This window comes from Sapajus apella, unplaced genomic scaffold, assembly GCF_009761245.1.
Source record: "Sapajus apella isolate SASKATOON/1434 unplaced genomic scaffold, GSC_monkey_1.0 scaffold40, whole genome shotgun sequence".
In the NCBI taxonomy this organism is placed as follows: domain Eukaryota; kingdom Metazoa; phylum Chordata; class Mammalia; order Primates; family Cebidae; genus Sapajus; species Sapajus apella.
The window spans coordinates 5,949,260-5,969,491 of NW_022436980.1; the positions used below are offsets into that span (position 1 = coordinate 5,949,260).

At 36.0% G+C, this 20,232-nt stretch overlaps 1 protein-coding gene across 3 annotated transcripts in view; it reads left to right on the top strand.

Moving 5' to 3' along the window:
- The first annotated feature begins 815 nt into the window (after positions 1-815).
- The window catches only part of ZBTB20 (zinc finger and BTB domain containing 20), a 796,445-nt gene continuing 777,028 nt past the window's right edge, over positions 816-20,232 (top strand). For all 3 annotated transcript variants that reach the window (XM_032299329.1, XM_032299328.1, XM_032299331.1), the window contains exons 1-2: positions 816-1,037; positions 13,399-13,505. The gene's annotated coding sequence lies outside the window, so the exon portion shown is untranslated. The remainder of the gene's footprint in view (positions 1,038-13,398; positions 13,506-20,232) is intronic.

Sequence of the window (20,232 nt, forward strand, 5' to 3'; positions counted from 1 at the left end):
GCGTCCCATTCCGAGAGAATCTACCGTGACCCGGTGCGGCCTTGCGCGCCCCGCCGCCAACCAGATACTCCCTTCAGCTTTCCCACCCTCCGCCCGCGAACCAGCCTCCATCCCGCTGCCTCAGCCGTCCACGACAGCGACACCCCCTCTCCGCTCCCGCTACTCCCCACAGCGCGGCTCGCCGCCTCAGACAACCAGTAACCGCCACCTCCGCTGGGGCATCCCAGCTCCATAGGCCCGGCGCGCTCCAGACACCTGCCTCTCACTGGCCACCGCCGCTGCTCCTCACCCCGCAGGCCTCTCGACAATTGGCCCCAGGCCGCCGCTTCGTCATCCTCAGCCTTCTCCTAGAGTACCGCCTCCTTCGCCGGGTCATTTAAGTTTATCACAAATAAATAAATAAAAGAGGAAATAGAAATGCGTAGAAAGTAAAAGCAGTGCGAGGGCGGGACGGAGGCGTGGAGGAAAAGGAGGGAGGAGCGGAAGAGTAAGCAACCGAACTTGATTGCGTCTGTGTCGACCAATCACAGCTCACTCCAGGCCGGTCTTACGGGCTCTCTGAACCAATAGCTTTCCACCTCTCGGATCACTGAACAACGAGATACGATTGACCTCTTCAGAGTGGTGAAGGTGCGGCGGAGGCGGGGGTGGGCGGTGAAGTGGATGGATCGTTGACCAATCGCTTGTTAATACTGCTCTGAGCGAAGCTTCCGCGCCCCAATGGATGTTTGAGATAGCGGATTGGGCCTCTTTTAGCCCAATCGAAGGTGGTAGAGATGAAGGAAGAGGAAGAAGGGGGTGGGGACGGGGGGCGGAGAGGAGAAGGAAGAGTGTGTTTTGTTTATGGGCGGCAACCTCACGAGGGGCGTCCCATTCTCATTGGCTCACTGAAGCCAAGAGTGGCGTGAGCGCAATCCTATAGTGGGGAGAGGTAGAGGGTTCGCGGAGTGAGGCGCCCAATGTGGGCCTTCTGCCGAAGAAGTAGGGGCGGGGGGAAGTTTAGGAGTTGAGGAAAGAAGATTAAAGAGCGCGAGGAGGTAACGCCAAAAACTCTAATTTGTTGTGGGGCGGGCGGGAGGAGGGAGGAGTGTGTGCGTGCGAGGGGGATGAGGCGTCTCCGAGGCGCCTGGAGTTGGGGGCGGCGGGACTGGAAAGGAGAGGTGCCGGGTGGGGTTGAGGGAGCGAGTTACAGAGCGGCGAGCCAGCGGGCCCTGAGCCGGGCGAGCGCGCACGCCCTGCGCCCCGCCCCGCCCGCGCCCCCTCTCTCGACGCCCCTCCTCGCGCCCGCCGGCGGCCTCGCCCGACCCGGCGGCTAGGCTAGAGGGAGGCGCGAGAGGGTCGGCGGATGGCGGGGCGGGCCGGACGTCCCGCAGCTGGAAACGTATCTTCTGCCTTCTTCTCTCTACTCCGTGCGCCTGGAGCCGCTGCTTCCAAGAAGAGGAGCTGAGGGGCACTAGTCGGGGCTCAGGATCTGCTAGAGGCGCCCGCTTATCTTCTGCCCCCTCCCTCCTTGCCCTCCCCTGCTTGCCGTGGCTTTCGCGGTCTCTGGAGCGTCTTCAGAGAACTGGGGGGGCGGAGGTGTCCCGGCCCCACAGCCGCTGGACGCCTTTCCAGACGCTGGAGTTCCCGGCCCTCGCCTGCTTCGCTTCTACGACTAGGGAGGAGGGGGCTTGGAAAGGGAAAACACACCTTCCTTCTTTCTCTTCTCCTTTGGGTCACTTTGGAAACGTTAAAGCATGTCAACTCTTTTTGATACCTGAGATAAAGATGGTTGAAAGGCTCTTGAAAGTTTAAAACAAATGCCTTCTCTCGTACGTTGTTTAATGCATTCCTGTGTGGCTTTTGGGTCCTTCCCACACACCCCCTCCGCCCCCAGCTGTTATCCTTTTTAAGGATGCTGAAGAGGCAGGAGGCAGGGATTTTCCAAAAGTTCTATTGATAAACACACTTGCACAAACATATGCCAGGCGCACACACAAACTATAAACATTAGCGAAAGGCACAATATGGCGTACAGCTACGCTACCTAGAGCGGTAATCCGCTGATCTTTTACTCCGAACCGGGTTGAATGAGGTCAGTAGCAGGATGACAGCTCTCCAATAAAGATCAGAATGAATCAGGAAGTAGTTTGGAAGCTTGCGGGTGTAGTTCTGTCCTCAGAATCAGCATTGTCCCAAGTTAAGTTGAACATGTTACCTTTCTAGACATGTGAAAATCTTCTCCACTATTTTTTCTATTAAAAATACCAAAATGTTACTAAAGCCAAGTTTCCTCACCGCATGACCATGTATAAATTTCAGCTAAACAAAATTATAGAGGCCATTTCATCCAGTGTTTTCAAGTGAACGGTATTCTGAAGTTACTGTTGTAACTTGTTGCCATTGAAAGTTTTGAAACACACCATTTTATAAATCATATAGCTGAAGACACGAAATTTAAGTGATAACCAGTCATCCTTAAATTTGTAATGGTTTTTCATTTCTGTTCCTGCTCCTAATCTCAAGTACCTTTTGCTATCTTATGGAAATATTTATATAGATCCCCTTGCAGCCCCAGTCACATACAGACAGGCCTTCCTGTCCCTGGGTTCTGCATCTGTAGATTTAACCAACTGCAGATCAAAAATATTTTGGGTGTGTGTGGGGGGAATAGATGGAATAGAATATATATAGATATATATAGACCTTTTTCTTGCCACAATTCCCTAAACAATACAGTATAACAACGATTTATTAATACATAGCATTTACTTATATTAGGTATTGTAAGTAACCTAGAGATGATTTAAAGTATATGGGAGGATGTGTTTAGTTGATATGCAAATACTACACTATTTTATGTAAGGGACTTGAGCATCTGGATTTTGGTTTCCTAGGGAGGTCCTAGAACTAATCTTCCGTGGATACTGAGGGTCAGCTGTAAGTTTGCCCAGTCAAGATGTGGTTACTTTCTGCTTTTTGGCTTTTAAAACAAAGAATCTCTCTTTTTCTAGTGAAAGAAAAAAAATTCACATTGATTTTCATGCCTTTGTTTTTTGTGATTCTTAGAATATATCAAAGTTGTTGCACACATAGTGCATGGTGATGTCCCTGTGCCATCTTTCCAATAGTCTCCCTGGAAAGCTTTTGGAATTGCCTTTGATAAATTGCTGATGTAACTGTTAAGTGCTCAAGGGTTAATTTTCAAGATTAGGGTTGTGATTTTTATGGAGCTCAATTTTGGAGGGCCTTAGGTTTGAGAACAACACATGGTGTTGAAATAAACAGGTGAGAAGAAAAGTGAGATTTCTAGAACTATATTAGCTGCTCAGTGAGTTGGGCAATTGGATGTTTTTAGTTTCATGGTTTCAGATCTTATAGATCAGTAGAATACAGGCCTTGTGCCTGTGAAGATCAGGTGACAAGATTGCTGGCTACCAGCCTTCACAGCAATGTGCCGTTTCATGGTGAGGTTCTAATTTTAACAAGCTAAAGAAAGTGTCAGATTAACAATTGTCAAATTTTATCTATTTCCAGGAAGAAGTCTTTATGCTTACCCATCTGGGCCCATGTTTTAAGATTATTACCATACCAAGAAAATACACATATAGGTCATATGTGACATTAGAATTAACATTGATTAGCCACTAAAAGAAAATGTGAGATTACCTGGAATACTAGAGGAAAGAGAAACTTTCTTGTAAGGGCTGTAATTGGGGAAGAGGGTGTTTAGAACTACCAGCTGATGTGATGCCAGTTTCCTATATAGTGGGGTCAGAAAGTTTTTGAGACCTGCAAATATCTAACGCCTCTTATTGTCCTATTAAGAATTTGACTACTTGATATAGAAAGAAAATCTAAGGGAAAAAATATTTTAAGTGAATTATTTTTGTTTCATTGTTGAAAGCCTTCAGAAGACTTTTCAGACAAATTGAACTATCTACAAAAAGCTACTCTGAATAATTAGGTCATCTTAGAAGAGCAATAAAAGCTATACATAAGCTACTGTAAAGGATCTGTCATTTATAAAATAATTACCGATTATTCTGAATACCTTCAGAGAGTTAGTGGCAAACAGAGACATCTTTAAAACATTTGGAATATGGAAGTAGAGCTTGATGGGCTTTGCTTTAGTCTCTGAAATAATCATATTTTTCTGAAATGGATGATTAAATTTATCAAATTGTTCTAGACACTTGGAGTACAATAATGAACAAGAAAGAAAATTGTCTGCCCTTGTGGAGCTTACGTTCTAATGTCACACACACTTTTTGCATTTTAGATTGTTAGGAGAGGAGATTTTTGAATGAAACTTTAAAACTTAGCTGCTTTCTTGTTTTAGGAACTGCAATTTGAAAGAGCTTACAGAAGTTTGAGGAGGAGGAAGGTGTTTACCAGTTGGCAGTGATAGGAAAGGAAGATCTTAGTTTATTTCTTATTTGTTCCTTTTATTATTGTCATGAAACTTTCTCCATATATTTTGGTAGGTAATTTTAACAGACAGGGATTTTATTTTTTTCATAATTTTAGTGATGTCTTTGAAATAAATAAAATGTTGCTTTATATTAAAAAATGTGTCTTGAAATTTACTGTAAATTTTCTACATAGTATTATCTTGTTAGCAAAGTGTAGTAAAACAGAAGTGAGAATATATGTTAATTCTTGGTTACGATTAGTTTTTAGGAACGTATCTGAAAAACCAAGTACCTAAATCATTTTCAGTTCTGGGTTTCCTTTTTGTTTTTTGAGATGAGATCTCCTTTTATTGCCTAGGCTGTACTTGAACTCTTGGGCTCAAGTGATTCTCCCTCCTGCCTCAGCCTCCCAGTTGCTGGGACCATAGGTAGATGCCACCATGCCTAGTTTCAGTTGTGATTTTTATCAAGAGAAGGTAAGAATTTGTTGTAATTAGTTTATAGGCAAATTAAAGAGAAGGACCTGCAAAAAATGCTTTGTTATTTAAACCATTTTTTCAAAAGCATTTGATTGGCACTTTTCTGCTTCAATAGACTTATTTGTAATGCAAGAGGAACATTACAGAAGATTTTAGCAATACTTTAATCATTTAGTCTGTAGGTGTAAAAACCCTGGGTTTCTAACAGAAGGAAAGTTGATGCCTGGTTAAATGAGCATATTATTTAATGCTGAGTTTGTGACTTCAAGTAGTGGGTGTGTCACCTTTCCAAAACCTAGTTCATAGTTCACAAATAACAGTTCTTTTTTTTCCCCCCTCTGTCATGGTGAGTCTTACTTTGTTAGCCAAATACAAGTTTAGTCCTTAAGTGGAATAACTTTGTTTAATACACAATCCTTCCTCTCCCAGTCCTGTGTTGTGGAGGGTTTGTTGCTCTAACCTACATTAGATCTCTATAGCAGATCTCTGTTTATGCTAATTTGGAGCATAATCAGCCTCTTCCAGAAAGGGTACATATTAGTGCACTTTAGAGCAGTTTGTGATTGCCTCTGGCTATTTGTATACTGACTTGCTAGCATTTGAAAACTTATAAATAGGAAGATTTAGGAGGAAACAGACTTTATAACTAATATATTCTTTCAATTGAATATTAAAAACTAAGAACTTTTCCTGCTTTCTGGTTAGGGTGGTTGATCAATGTGTGTTTGCGTGTGTGTGAGTATATGTTTATAAACGAGCAGTTTTTGAATAAAGACATATCAATACTGGATAAATAATTCCAGTCCTGCCTTGTGATCTTTGACATCGAGTGTATTCAGGGTTCCCTGGTGATTTTGTTTAAGCCACTTTGTTACCAAAACTTTCCTAGTGAGTGTAGCATAGAAACACAGGCTAATTAAATTTTTATGTATATTATATTTTGGGGATGAAATGTTACTTTTGAAGTTTTTTTTTAAGCATGATTACCAGCCAAACTGTAAAATGAATGAAATCTGAAGTGCAGAGTTCATAGAACCTTACATCCACATAAGATAGTTGAGTTTCAAGAAGGTATTCATAACAGCAGAAGATGAAATCTTGACATTTATCAAATTTTTATAATAATAAAGTAAGCATGACTAAGTTTATTAATATTCATATTTGTAAGGTAAGTCTAAGCATGCGTACAGTGCATTTTAAGTCAAAATTTGGGGTGTTATTGGCTAGACACTATAATTTCTTTGCCAGAGATACTAGGCTGTGTGAAGGCTAACCATCTGTCAAGTGATAAAGACAAAGAAAGGTTTTAATATACTACTATAAAATTTCCGCAAACTTGTTTTGAATTGTATTGTCATTTTCTTTTGGCCTTCATACTCTCTGTTGAATATGCACTGGGTCAGTCACCCCACTTTATTTTATGAACACACTATTCAAGGTCTAGATAAGGTTATTGTCACAGCTGATGTGATCTGGAGGCAAGATAAAATATGTTTTGATTTTGCTTTCATATAATATTCAAAAACTCACACTGCGCCACCCATTACTAGTTATGCAAATGGTTTCAAGTGTACTTGATTTCACCCACCCATTGTGAATTTTGGGTGTCTTAATTCTTTTGCTTTATATATTCAAGCCTTGTATTTCAAACCCATTCCTGAGCTGTTTGGGGGAAGAAAAAGTAGCAACAGGAATCCAGATTGCCCGTTTTAGGTACAATATGGTGTGATGTGAAATTGAAACAGCAGATTGGTGAGAAACTTTAGTTTCAAACAAATATAAACTAGCTTGTTTAGTGAAGTCATACACAAAACAGTAGTCTCTATTGACAGGGCAATGTTTTTTTCAGTTATTCCCATATCATGAGATCACTTTGGTTTTTGGGGCCAACAGTCTATTTCCAATGTGTCATATAAGAAAAAGAAGCACTAAATACTGCTGATGGTAATGATATACTTACATATGGCAGCCCAAGAAATTATTTATAGCAGTGTTATATCAATAAAAATAGCAATATTAATACTGTGTCAGAATCCATTCCTGACAATATGGGGTAAACAGAACTATAGTCAAACAAAGCAGCCAGCCTGTCTTTTACTGTCAGCTCATGTATATGCACTTTAAGAAAAACTATACACACAGTTTAGAGAGTTGAATTTACCAATTTGATGTCTTTTCAATTACTTTTTCCTCTTTAAAAGATGTTCTAATTCAGCATTAAAAAGATTTTGATTTTTAGTTTTGAATCTCTTGGTACCCATTTTCTTACTGTCATTAGTAAGTTTCTAGAAACTTATTTGTATTTCACTGCTTTATAAATTATCAGAAATTCATTTTAGTGTGCCTTAATTTGGAGCACGGATTACCATTGCAGAAGGAAATTATTAATAGAAGAATCTTTTTTTTTTTTTTTTTTTTTTGAGTCGGAGTTTCGCTCTTGTTACCCAGGCTGGAGTGCAATGGCCCGATCTTGGCTCACCGCAACCTCTGCCTCCTGGGTTCAGGCAATTCTCCTGCCTCAGCCTCCTGAGTAGCTGGGATTACAGGCACGCGCCACCAGGCCCAGCTGATTTTTTGTATTTTTAGTAGAGACGGGGTTTCACCATGTTGACCAGGATGGTCTCGATCTCTTGACCTCGTGATCCACCCGCCTCGGCCTCCCAAAGTGCTGGGATTACAGGCGTGAGCCACCGCGTCCGGCCAATAGAAGAATCTTTAACAATTTACAAAACAAAACAAAGACCCCTACTACCACCACACACATATGCACACACATTCCCACTCTCTCACTCACACACACACTTTCAATAAATCTCTGCCTTCCTTTAGATGTAAGAAAGCGGCCTTTTCCATGGTTTTAAGATAAAGCACAAATTTTGTTTGTTGTTTTTATTACTTCTTGTTTTTACAATTTTGTGATATTTTAAATATATTTTCTTAGGCATATAAAATTAAGTAGAAGTAGTTGCAACCACAGATTTTTAACTTGGGGCAATATCTACCTTTTCAATATCTCATATATTAAATGTAATTCTTACTTTATTGTTCATTGTCAAAAATCTCAGATGTAGAGTTATAAGAGGTTGTTGTAGGTCTAATGCTGCCACTAACTAGTTGTATGATCTATGGCATGTTGCATAATCTATGTGGATCTCCATCTTAGCACCTTAGCTTTTTCATTTTTAGGGTCATTTTCAGTTCTAATCATCTGAGTTTGTTTCCTTCTACAATTGAATTGTTATTTTAGCTTCCGGTAGTGTTATGGAACTGATGCCTAGGACACCTAGAAAGAGTATATGTAAAATATTTGACTTTGCTTTCCACTTTCAGCCTTTCATAAAAGTTTAATTTTAATGATACTTGCTTTCTAACATAGCACACTAGTAGGGTACAGATATATGATATTAAGTACTTATAATCTTTCAAAATTGGATGTTTAATAAATCTATTAGTTTACATAAATGCTTTGCCAACTTACCTTAACTCAGGAAGGTATATTGGTAATAGAATTTGTAAACTTGACTGCATTTCATGCAGCATAAATTTGTTAAATTGGGGATGCAGGTAACAACAGAATGAATCAACTCACATTTTCTAATTCAATAAAATCTATATATAGATAAATAGATACATTTATTCAAAGATAAAAACTTAGTTTTTGTGCTTCTCTTCTTTAAGCAAAAAATAGATATGCATTGAGTAATCAGGAACCACCTCCATGCAGATCCTATAAAATTGGTAATTTTTAACTTCTGCATTTAGTTTTTGAATCTATATTATATCCATGCACAGATCGATTTACATAGGAAGGAAGATAAGATAGGCAAAGAAATTTGACTATTTTGATGTTGGACAGAGGAAAGAATTTGTTAGACTTTGCAAATACTGTCCTTTTATATATTGAAAGAAACAGCTGTATACAATTTGTATGTGCCTGCTTGATAGATCTTTAATGTTAATCTCAAAGTTCTCATTTCAAACTTCACTCTCAGTTTCTGTTTAATTGACTCATTCTTTTTGCTTGTATGAATGGTAGTGAGATGCTTAAAGCTATCTAACACTACCTATTCACAGATGGAAACAGCAATCTGCAGGAAGCTATACTGTCCTGAATCCTCTCATTTCCTCACACCCACCCACAGCTCCAGATGTTCCTGGTACTCATCCTATAACCTTTTATAAATCACCTCATAGCCAAAATATACTCTCTAATATGTTAGATAATGCTAAGCTATTTTAGCTTACCAAACATCTAGCTAATCAGGAGAAATTGTAAGAAGAATTTTAGATCAATTGTTGGGCACAAAAGGTGGTATGAATGCTACATTGCATGCAAACAATGGAAAAGATACTAAATGTGCTTAAGGGAAGCTGGTTTTAGCGTTAACTGAAACCCGGTATACGTATTCGAGAATCACTGTAACTCTTCTAAAGCCATCAGTACCAAAAAGACTAGCAGAATTATTAGTGGGAAGCACAATGTAAAGTAAATGCATTCTATCCTTGTATGAAACAATGATATTAATCACACCACCAACACCAGTAGTAGCCAGCATTTACTGAGGTCTTACTTTGTTGCAGGCATTGGTTATATCTGCATTTTTTTCAGTTAGTTCCACAATCTTATGAGACAGGTACCTTTATAATCCCAATTTTAAGGCTCAAAAAGGCTAAATATCTTGTTAAAGCCACACAGCTAAGTATAAAACATATGAGAAATTAAACTCAGGCACAGCTCTGGAGAACCTAAGCTCTTAATCACCACCCCATCAGACCTCTATTGTGGAACAATTTTAACTCAATGCTTGCCCAGATTAATATTGGCAATTTTAATTTAGAAAGGCATTGTCGATTTGGAGAAGGTTCTATAGAAGGGTACAAGGTGAAAGAGTTGTAAGCAGGAAGAATGGTTGATATGGTAGAGTCTTTTAAAAATATAACTCAAGTCTAGAATTAAAAATGATGATAGAGAATTTGTCTAAAGGTTTTACAGTGAATGGACTCTAACTGCTGCCTGATTTAGTTTTATTGACAGCAGTGGAGCTGGGTACCATGTTAAAGCAGGCTTTGGAAATCATGGGTAGGAGCGAGACAAAGGAACCATCACTGGGAATTTTGGGAAGGTATAAGTCAAAAAGGAAAACTAAATCAAACCTGACTGAATAACCAAGAACCAGGGATCATACAGAAATACGGTTAAGGGAGACCAGAAACAGTATATTCAAAGGGTAGCAGTTCCTGTGACTTTGGAAGACTTTTGTGTTTATTTGTTCTTTGTGCCCTTAACATTTGTTTCAGAAACCAATAGCTGGCTTAAATATGGGTCACTGAGAGTTTGGAATACAAAGACTGCTTTGCTTTTGGCACAAAAACATGATCATCAGTCCTAATCTAGAATTAAGCAGTAACTTTAAGTGCATGACAAAGATGCAATTTAGCACAACCTATGTGGTAGGCCATTTATTGAGTGCCTACTGTGTGCCACCCAATTCAGAAATCACTGTTGTAGGAGCATTTATAAACTACATTGTTGTTTGCTGTCCAGTTTTCAAAAACAAGAAAACATCTGTTAACTTTCTTGAAGATTTGTTGGATATGAGGGGTAAAATACTATATACCTTAATTTAATTTAATTTATTATGGAATTTAGCTGCTGCCGCCTCCTTCCCAGATTCATGGAGTTTTAAAACAGCCTGTACTATGCTTTTAGTGGAATATAGTCTAGACTTTTATTATATAACTTTAACTTCTCTTTGATTTGTCACTGTACAGAAAGGTTTAATTTTATTTGATAGTATAAATGCATTTCTATCAAAGTAGTAGTCTCAGATCACTTCAGGTAAAGTCAGTGTACGTGACTTTGGATTATATTTAGTATAGTCAGCATGCATGGATTAAAAGGAATTTTGGTAACCTTTAAAGTGAATTTTTATTTCAAATAATTTAAATGACTTCCAACCAAGTATGAATGAATATGTGTGTCATATATGCATATATACTCATATACCCTTTGTCTACAAGGTACTAAAAACTTAAAACGTTTTCAAAAGATAATGTTCATTTTTGGACTGTATTACATATATGAGCAGTATCATCTGAATGCAGTCGAAGAATGATGAAATTGCTCTGTCATCTCTTATGTGTCTTTACTGTTCCTTATGAGAGTATTTCTTATATTTTCTTCATTTTCTTATTTTTAGTGCATTAAGAAGTATAGTACAATAATCATTTTATATGATTCAAATGAATACATCACTCAAAAATGTTAGAAAAATTATCAACATTCAGCTTGTGCATGGCACCCTTTTCCTCAAGTTCATTGTCAGTGGTACTCTATTCTTGTTATTTTGATAGCCTGTGGTACCTAGTGTTCTTAACAGCTGTGTTGTTTGTATCTCACTGTTCTTTATACATCTGACCCTCAGAGAAATACCTTTGAACACTCATGCTTTTAATACTCTTTCTTGTTTTAGAGAGAGGTGGAGAACAAGGCAATACTATGTTGAAGGGGCAATTTGAGCTGAAAAGCAGCATGGGAAAAATGAACAAAGTCCTAGGTCCTTCTGATTCAAATATTCTACATTACAGTCTCAACATTTGTTGTTAAGTGAACTACCAAGGTGTGTAAGAGCCAAAAATAAATGGTGGGTTTTGTCTTTTGGGGTATGCATAACTCTGTTTCTGTCTTATATGTGTAATGATGAGTCTTATTATGCAAAAAGGGGTGCATCTGGTGTAAAGTGAATTTGATTCAGTGTGATGTTTTATATGCAGTTTAACTTATAACTTAAATTCTTTGACATTCATCACTTAGAAATGGTAACATTTAGAATTATGCAACACTTAACTGCAGTTCCTTAATGATAGGTACCATGCTTTATTCGTCTTTCTAGCCTTAGTGCTTAGCCTAATATCAGGCACAGAGGAAGGATTCAATGTATGTTGATTAGACTTTTTTATACTTACCTTAGGAAAATTATTTTTCCTTACCAGGCTATCCTTGAGTTTAAATTTAGCATTGTTAAAATTGTTATTACCTATTATAGACTTTCCCTGTACTTTTCTAAAACCCAACATGTTTGTACATGCTCACAGTTTTCTATCCTTCTAGGTACTTAATGAAATTCTATCACGGTAGAAGTTCCAGTAAAATTACATTTACCGTGATTCAGAAAGAAATATGTTGGGTATCTCCCATCAGTGGTAAAACAAATAATCAATTCAGGATATTGTGTTGAATAGAATACACAGAATTATATTATCTGCTGATTTAAGGATGAAGCCCAAATTTCATATCCTATATGATTCCTATCTGGATAGTGGAACAAACAAACCACAGTAAGCTTTGTACTTCATAGATTGCAATTGAGATTTTGAACTTTTTATGTGAGCTTCTAATTCTTACGGAAAGTTCATAAAATTTCACACAATTAAAAATAGGTTTAACTTATTTTACCTAATTATCTGAGTTATTTAGAAGTCTCATCCAGTTAAATACTTTAATATTAGTGATAATATAATATAATTACTTAGCTCTTCTAAAAAGTAAAATAGGTAATTGGTTTGTGAACAGTATAGAGGGTAACATCATGTAAACCACATGTGGAACACATGTAATTCCTATATAAATAGCTGACATACTTTTTCATATTTATAAAACTTTTTAGATATTGGGAAACTTACTTGATTGGCTAAAGTCATAATTTGTGTCTCTAACTCAAACTACAGCAAACTGATTTGAAGTTGCTTTCAAAGCAAAAGATAGTTAAGTCCTGGAATAATTAAAACTGGGATTGCATTAAAGCTTACTTAAAGTAATTAATAGCTGGAATGTATTTCAGGATCTGTATCTAAGACCATGCAGAGAATATATTGTCATTTTATATATTCAGAAATATGCTTTCTGAGGAAACTATTGATTCTTAGGAGTAAGTATAATGAAGGCCAGACATAACTCACACCCACATACCCCACTCCATCCAAGGCTTTTGTGAAAAGTAAAGATTTTGCAAACAAAGTACTTATATATGATTATCTTCTTCACTTCAAATTCCAAGCTGTCTGCCTTTCTGAAGCAAATGGCTGCTGTGACCTATGAGCAACTGTCATGACACCTTGGGCAGAGAAACACTAATTTGAAACTTTTCGGCCTTCAGTTGGGCAAACAACTGGAGAATGGTGCTAGAGTCCTTGGGTAAAGATGAGAAAGCAGCAAACATTGGGAGGAAGAGCTTGGGCTTTTGTGAATTCTTATAGGAGAAGATCAATATTTAGAGGTTTTGTGAACTCTTATAGGAGAAGATCAATATTTACCCATTTAAAATACCAAAGTGTCTCCAACTAACTAAAAAGCTCAAGTAGCTGGTGAATTCAGTAGAGAAGTCCTGGTGGAGTCCTCTCTGTCTCTTGAGGCTAAAAAGAAATAGTGATAGGACAACAGAGATCTTTCTCCATGTGCCTTTGCAGGGAACTGACAGGCTGTTTACCTTTGCTTTTTTAACACCTGTGATATTTCTGTCATTTAGGATTATCTGGCAACCAGACCTGAGTACCAGTGAGTTAACGAAAAAGAGCAGTCTCTTTAAGGAGACCCATAGCAAGTGAGAGAAGAAAATCAGAGTATACGCTCCAGGTAACTAGTACTACTGGCAAAAACATGAAAACTGAATTTGAAAACAAAAATTGGGAGCACTTAAGGAAATTCAAAGAACAAAATAATAATTTCGGATATTAAATATATCTCATTTGAACAAGTTAGGATTTGAGGGAGAACATAGTCACTGTTGAAATATGAGTTAGTGACCAAAAAGATCAAAGGCAGGTAATGTATCCAAGCATATAAAAAAACCCATGATGAAATATTGAGTAAAAAAGATGAGATTTGGAGGATAGATCCAGACATCAAAATGTGAATAATAGGAATTACAGTGGGGAAAATTTAGAATAGATAATGAAAAGGTAAAACTTTTTTAAAACTAGCAAAATTTATCCGAAATTAAGAAAGATTGGAGTCTGTGGATTGAAAGGGTTTACTATTTATCGTCTTGACTGAAAGAAAAGACACATTTAAGTATATCCTAATAAACACTCTGAATTCTAAAAAATAACTGAGACGTAAACTCTCAAGTAGAAAAAACAAATTCTTGTAAAGAGGAAAGTGTCATAGGATTTCATATTTGCATATCTGTAACGTTGGAAGTTACAAGATAGTGGAATGATATTTGCAGACTGCAGAAAGAAAATGACTATAATTCAAGAATCTCCATGTCCAGAAAGTTATTTATAAGCCAAGGTAAGAAAGAAATACGTTTAAGAATATACAAGAATTCATTGTATGTAGTGATTGTATCAAATCTGAGAAAATGCTGGAGAGTAAGTAGATTATAAGCAAATAACAAATGAATTAGAGCAAAGACTTTAAGACGAGGAAGATGAAGAGTAAAGAAAATGGTGGGAATAATGAGCATATATAATTATGTGTGTGCATGTGTGCATAATTTTATCTAACAGATAAAAATGAGTGGCTAGCAATATGAAATACAATAGGTAATTTGAGGCTCTTGAAATAAAAGGATATTTCTTTAGGAAATTTTAAAATGTCCTAAACTGTTTCTTCAGAACATGGGAGATAGAGAAAGTGGGCAGCTGGAAAGTAAAAAATGAGGAAAATGGAGGCTGGGAGATGGCAGGAAAGGAGGAAGAGAATAGGGAGGGAAGTGCATATATTCTAAAGATCTCATTTATTTAGGAAAAGGGGAAAGGGGGAATAGAATCTCTTGGTGGTAGAGGGGAAGTGTATTTTACATATATTAATCTGTTTATAGAATAGGAAGAACATCTTTAATTCAATGAAATAGCACTTAGAACCTTCTTACTAACAAGGAGACTATACAGTGCATAGCCACTTGATGAAACAAAAGAGAGAAGGGAATGAGGAAACAATAATATAAAATAAGAAATATAAAGTAATTGAAAAATATATCATTAAGCACATCAATTACTACATTTAGTGTAGATGGACTAAATTCTCCCATTAAAAGACAGTTAACATCAGACTGCCCTAAAAATATAAGCCAGCAAAAACACACACACACAAAATAAGCCAGCTGAATTATATTACATGAAAAATAAGATCAAGTTTGAAGAAGAGTTATTTGTAAAATGAGGGACATAATGATATCAGGCAAATGCAAACAAAAGGAAAATAGCAAAATATGAATGACAACATTGATATTAAATAAGATAGAATTTAAGGTTAAAACTATTAAAAGAAAGAAGGGGTACTATAATAAAAGGCACAGTTTATGAAGAAAATAACTGCATAAAATCTGTATATGGCAGGTTTATTTGTGGTAGATAATTACATAGAGTACAAATTACTAGAAAAGTCTAGATGGTTCTGTTAAACACATACAAACAATGACTAAGATAAATGGAGTAATTTATAAACTTGATATACATGTAGAATCTGACATTCTGTTTTTTTTTTTTTTTTTTTTTTTGGGATGGAGTTTCACTCTTGTTACCCAGGCTGGAGTGCAATGGCGCGATCTCGGCTCACCGCAACCTCCGCCTCCTGGGTTCAGGCAATTCTCCTGCCTCAGCCTCCTGAGTAGCTGGGATTACAGGCACGCACCACCATGCCCAGCTAATTTTTTGTATTTTTAGTAGAGACGGGGTTTCACCATGTTGACCAGGATAGTCTTGATCTCTTGACCTCGTGATCCACCCGCCTCGGCCTCCCAAAGTGCTGGGATTACAGGCTTGAGCCACCGCGCCCGGCCCGAATCTGACATTCTTTAAATGTTTTTGAATGTCTCTGCACTTGGTTGTTAAGAAGACTCAGTTTTAGAGAGCAGAGATTTTGCAGGTACTTTCTCTGAGTATAAGCTAACATATATCAAATTTTAAAAGTTTTTCTGTAAGGTTAAAGAAAATCTACAGAGGAATTAAAACATTCCTAGATAACTTTTGAATAAAGAGGAAATCACGTAGAAAGCAATGAACAGGAAAATATTTTATGTAAAAGCCAATGAAAACTAGCTAATACAGTTGTCAGAGGAAAACTGACAGCCTTAAAGGCCTTTGTTATTAAGGAAGATGGAAAATAAAGGATAACCTAATGTTAAGAAGTTAGTATAAAGAATAATACAAGATAGAAGAAGAGGGGATTATTACAAAGATGAAAGTAATGAAATAGAAAAGCATATAGTAAAACTCAAAATAAATCTCAAAACTGATTCTTTGGAAAGATCAATTTGATGCATAAACTCCTTGTGAAGTTGATAAAGCAAAAAAGAAAATGAGGCTATCAGTTCCACTCTGAGGTATATACTCAAGAGAACTGATAGTGTATGTTCACGTAAAACTTGTACTCAAATATTCATGGCAGCATTATTCATAGTGGCCAAAGAGCAGAAGCAACTCATATCTATCAAACTGCTGAATGAATGAATAAAAATTATTCATGTATGATACATCTACACAATATAATATTACTCAACCATAAAAAGAATGAAGTACTGATACATACTATAACATGGATGAACCTTGAAAACATTATGCTAAGTGAAAGAGGACAGACTCAAAAGGCTACATATTGTGTGATTTCATTTATATGAAGTGGCCAGAGTAGGCAAACAGGTGGAGCCAGAAAGATGATTAGTGGTTGCCAGGGGCTGGGAGAAGGAAAAATGGCGAATGGCTGCTTAACGGGTATAGGGTTTCCTTTTGGAGTGATGATAATGTTCTTGAGATAGTTGGTGATATTTATACAACCTCGTGGATGTCATTGAATTATATATTTTAATACAGTTAAAATGGTGAGTGTATGTGTTATATAAATTTTAACTCTGTAATAAAGCTTTAGGAAAAAGAATGAGCCAAAAAGTAGACAATTAGAAATAAAAAGAGGGAAAAACTGGAAGATGAATGTTAAAAATAATGTAGCTGACAAATTTAAAACCCATGAGAAATAAAAGGTCTTTTAGTCAAATACAAATTATAAAAATTGACCTAAGAAGAAGTAAAAAGCAGATACTATTTACCATAGAAAAGATTGGAAATTTGACCAAATGTTGTCACTTAAACATTACATCAAAAATACATAATTTGGTGTAATTTAAATCATTCTAGGCCCTGGAAAAAATATCAAAATATTCCACAATTTCATTTAATATCTAATTCTGTTAAAATATAGTATAATTTCACTTATGAAATCAAAAATTCTAAGGAAAATATTAGCAAATAATATCAACAGCAAATCAAAATAATAACTAGGGGCTATTTTTAAATGCATTTTTAAGTAGGAATATAAGCATGCTTCAATAATGGGAAATATATCTATATAATTTATTTAAAAGTCAATCAAAATAAGAATAAATGAGAATTGCTAAATATTATAAAGTATTTTTATTCACAGTCAACAGAAGATATAATTCTAAATTGTTGGGGTTTTTTGTTTTTTATTTTGAGACACGATTTCACTTTGTCGCCCAGGCTGGAGTGCAGTGGCATGATCAGGGATCACTACAGCCTCGACCTCCGGGATTCAAGTGATTCTTCCACCTCAGTCTCATCCCAAGTTTTGGGATTACAGGAATGAGCCACTGAACACGGCCTAAATTGTTAAATCCTGAAAACATTTTAATTAACAATGGGAACTAGGCAAGGAACCATCTATCACAATTATTTAACATTAATTTAGAGGCTTTATCATATACAGTAGGTAAATGATATAACTAACATTAACATTTGTAGAGATGTAAAGTGTCTCTTGCTGATGATATATGATCTAAAAATTCTAGAAACTAATTTTAAAATCTAGAAAAATGAGTAAGAAAAATTTATAAGGTAGTTGGATAAAAGATAAGATGAAAACAACTAATTTGGGCATCCACAAGACTTTTTTCCCATTGGGAAAATATTATTCTATTTTCCATAGAAACACACATTACAAAATGCCTATTAATAAGGTTTTCAAGAGAGGTACAGGAACTCTATGAAAACAAAGATAATAGAATGTGTGAAACAGGATTCGATTAAGAGAAGGACAAGCTGTGGTTTAGGATGGGAAAACAGTAACAAAAATATTCTTTCAAAGTTAATAAATTTATATAATGCAATTCCAATTAGAATCTCTGGGGATTTTTTTTTTTTTCCTTTATGACGTCGACAATGTTATTTTAAAACTACTTTGAAAGATTAAATGCTAACAAAAGGCAGGTCAATATGAAAAAGCAATGAAGAGTGACTTGCGTTACACATACTAGAACATATTACAAAGTCAGCTAATTAAAACAACATGGTGATAGCCTAGGCAGAAATAATAGATCAGTGGAAACAATTGGCAAATACTGAAAAAGATGACAACTTAGTTGGAAAATGATGGATTTTTAAAATTAATGGGACTAGCATAATTGATGATGTCTGTGGAAAAAAATGAAAGTATATTCCCATTTTGCACCTTAAGAATGAGGTTTTGCCTCTTAGCATTTAAAAGCTGTATTAGTCTTATGGGTTTAACATTTATTGCTAGTCATAATAAGGGGAAAAACAACTCATTTGTTGCTGGTTAAAATGTGATTTAGTCTACCTGTTACAAAATGCAGTCTCATAAGACTAACAAAAACCTATTAAAATTACAATTTGCAATATACTTTAACTTGGCAGTCTCATTTTGGGGAATATATTCCATGGAAATATAAGTAGCTATATTTAAGAACCTGTATTTTTTGGTTCCTAGATTGTTATAACTTTATTGTAGTGGCATAACTCAGAAAACAGTAATTCTATTAACAAGGTAATGCTAGTAAATAATGGAAACTCAACCATGGAATATTATGCGGTGATTAAAAGATGTGAATTAAAGCTATCTCAGATGTTCTGGAAGAATTTCCAGGAGTTCCTTATGAGTGAGAAGAGCAAGGAATGAAAAGTGTGTGTAATATTCAGCCTTTTTAAAATAATGACAAAAATCCCTGAATATGTATATTTATAGGTAATATCTGCGTATGTGTATATCTGCCTTATAGTAGAGCTGTTTTTAAAGGAAGAATGACATGACAGGATGCATATTAAGTTATTAAAATGGATATGAAAGAAGAGGAGCAGATAGCCAAGAAATAAAGGAAAAGAAAAATTGTGCTAAAAACATGTTCAAAATTCCCTTTATGTATTTTAATAAAATTAAGTATATTTGAATATACATGCATAACAAAATTAAAATAATGTAAAATATTATGGCTACCTTTGGTAATAGTTCATATTTCTGAATGTTGGCACGCAAGAAGAATTTTTTTCCTTTATATTTGCATTTTCAAGTTAATTTGGCACCACATGACACCAGAATTTTCTACATGTACTCTTAAATCTTTAGATGTTCTTCTAACATTTCAGGCTAGATAAACATCTACAAGTGATTTATGGTTTGTGATTAAATCAGACTCTATTGGTCATGCTCACATCAGAGCTGACATGCAGCTGATCTCCCTTGGTAAAACTTAGGGGGTGTGTTTCAATTTGTTCAGTGTTCATTTTCTTTAGTTGGTACCTTTCGTGTCAGTTGTTACATAATTTTAATATTACCCCTATGGATATCACAAATAAGTTAATAATGCCAATTATCCATGAATTGAATCCTTGCATATAGAAGTTGATTGATAATATTTACTGATTTGACCTAATAGATTACAGGTACAATAATGATTTCAACAAAGTAGCAGAATGCAGAAATGAAAGAATTTAAAAATATTAAATGAAAAAAAACCTAGACGTCAGCATAGAATATGATTATAGACAAATCACTTGACTTTTGTATCTCAGGGTCCTTGACTTTAATATAGAGATATTTTCCTCAGTTACACAATATTTGTGAGGTTGAGTAAAATAATACATGTTGAAGTGCTTTAAAAAACATAATGTGTTGTGCATAGAATGATGATAATGAAAATCTGAAGGCATTTTTATACTTAGTGGACATTTATATATATTTGAAGCTGCATATGTGATATTAAGCCTTTTGACATATCAGTAACAGACTGTATTACTGATGAAGCTATATAAACCTCGGACAGATAAAAAGTGAAATACATGGAAGGTGTGAATACATTTAATTGCTTAAAGTCTAAGACAGGTCTCTAAAGTTTCTTCATTTATTTTTCTGGTCATTGAGGGGAGATTTTTATTCAGGTACGTCTCCCGATGGTGTCTTACTCTAGTATAGAGATAGGAATATTTTGTGGGAAGTCTGTGCCTTTGTCACATCTGGACATAATGATAATGTTGCATTACGTTTTGACTTGTTACATGGCCACAGACAGCTAAATACACCTTTGTAATCTGTTGTTATATTTCATTGG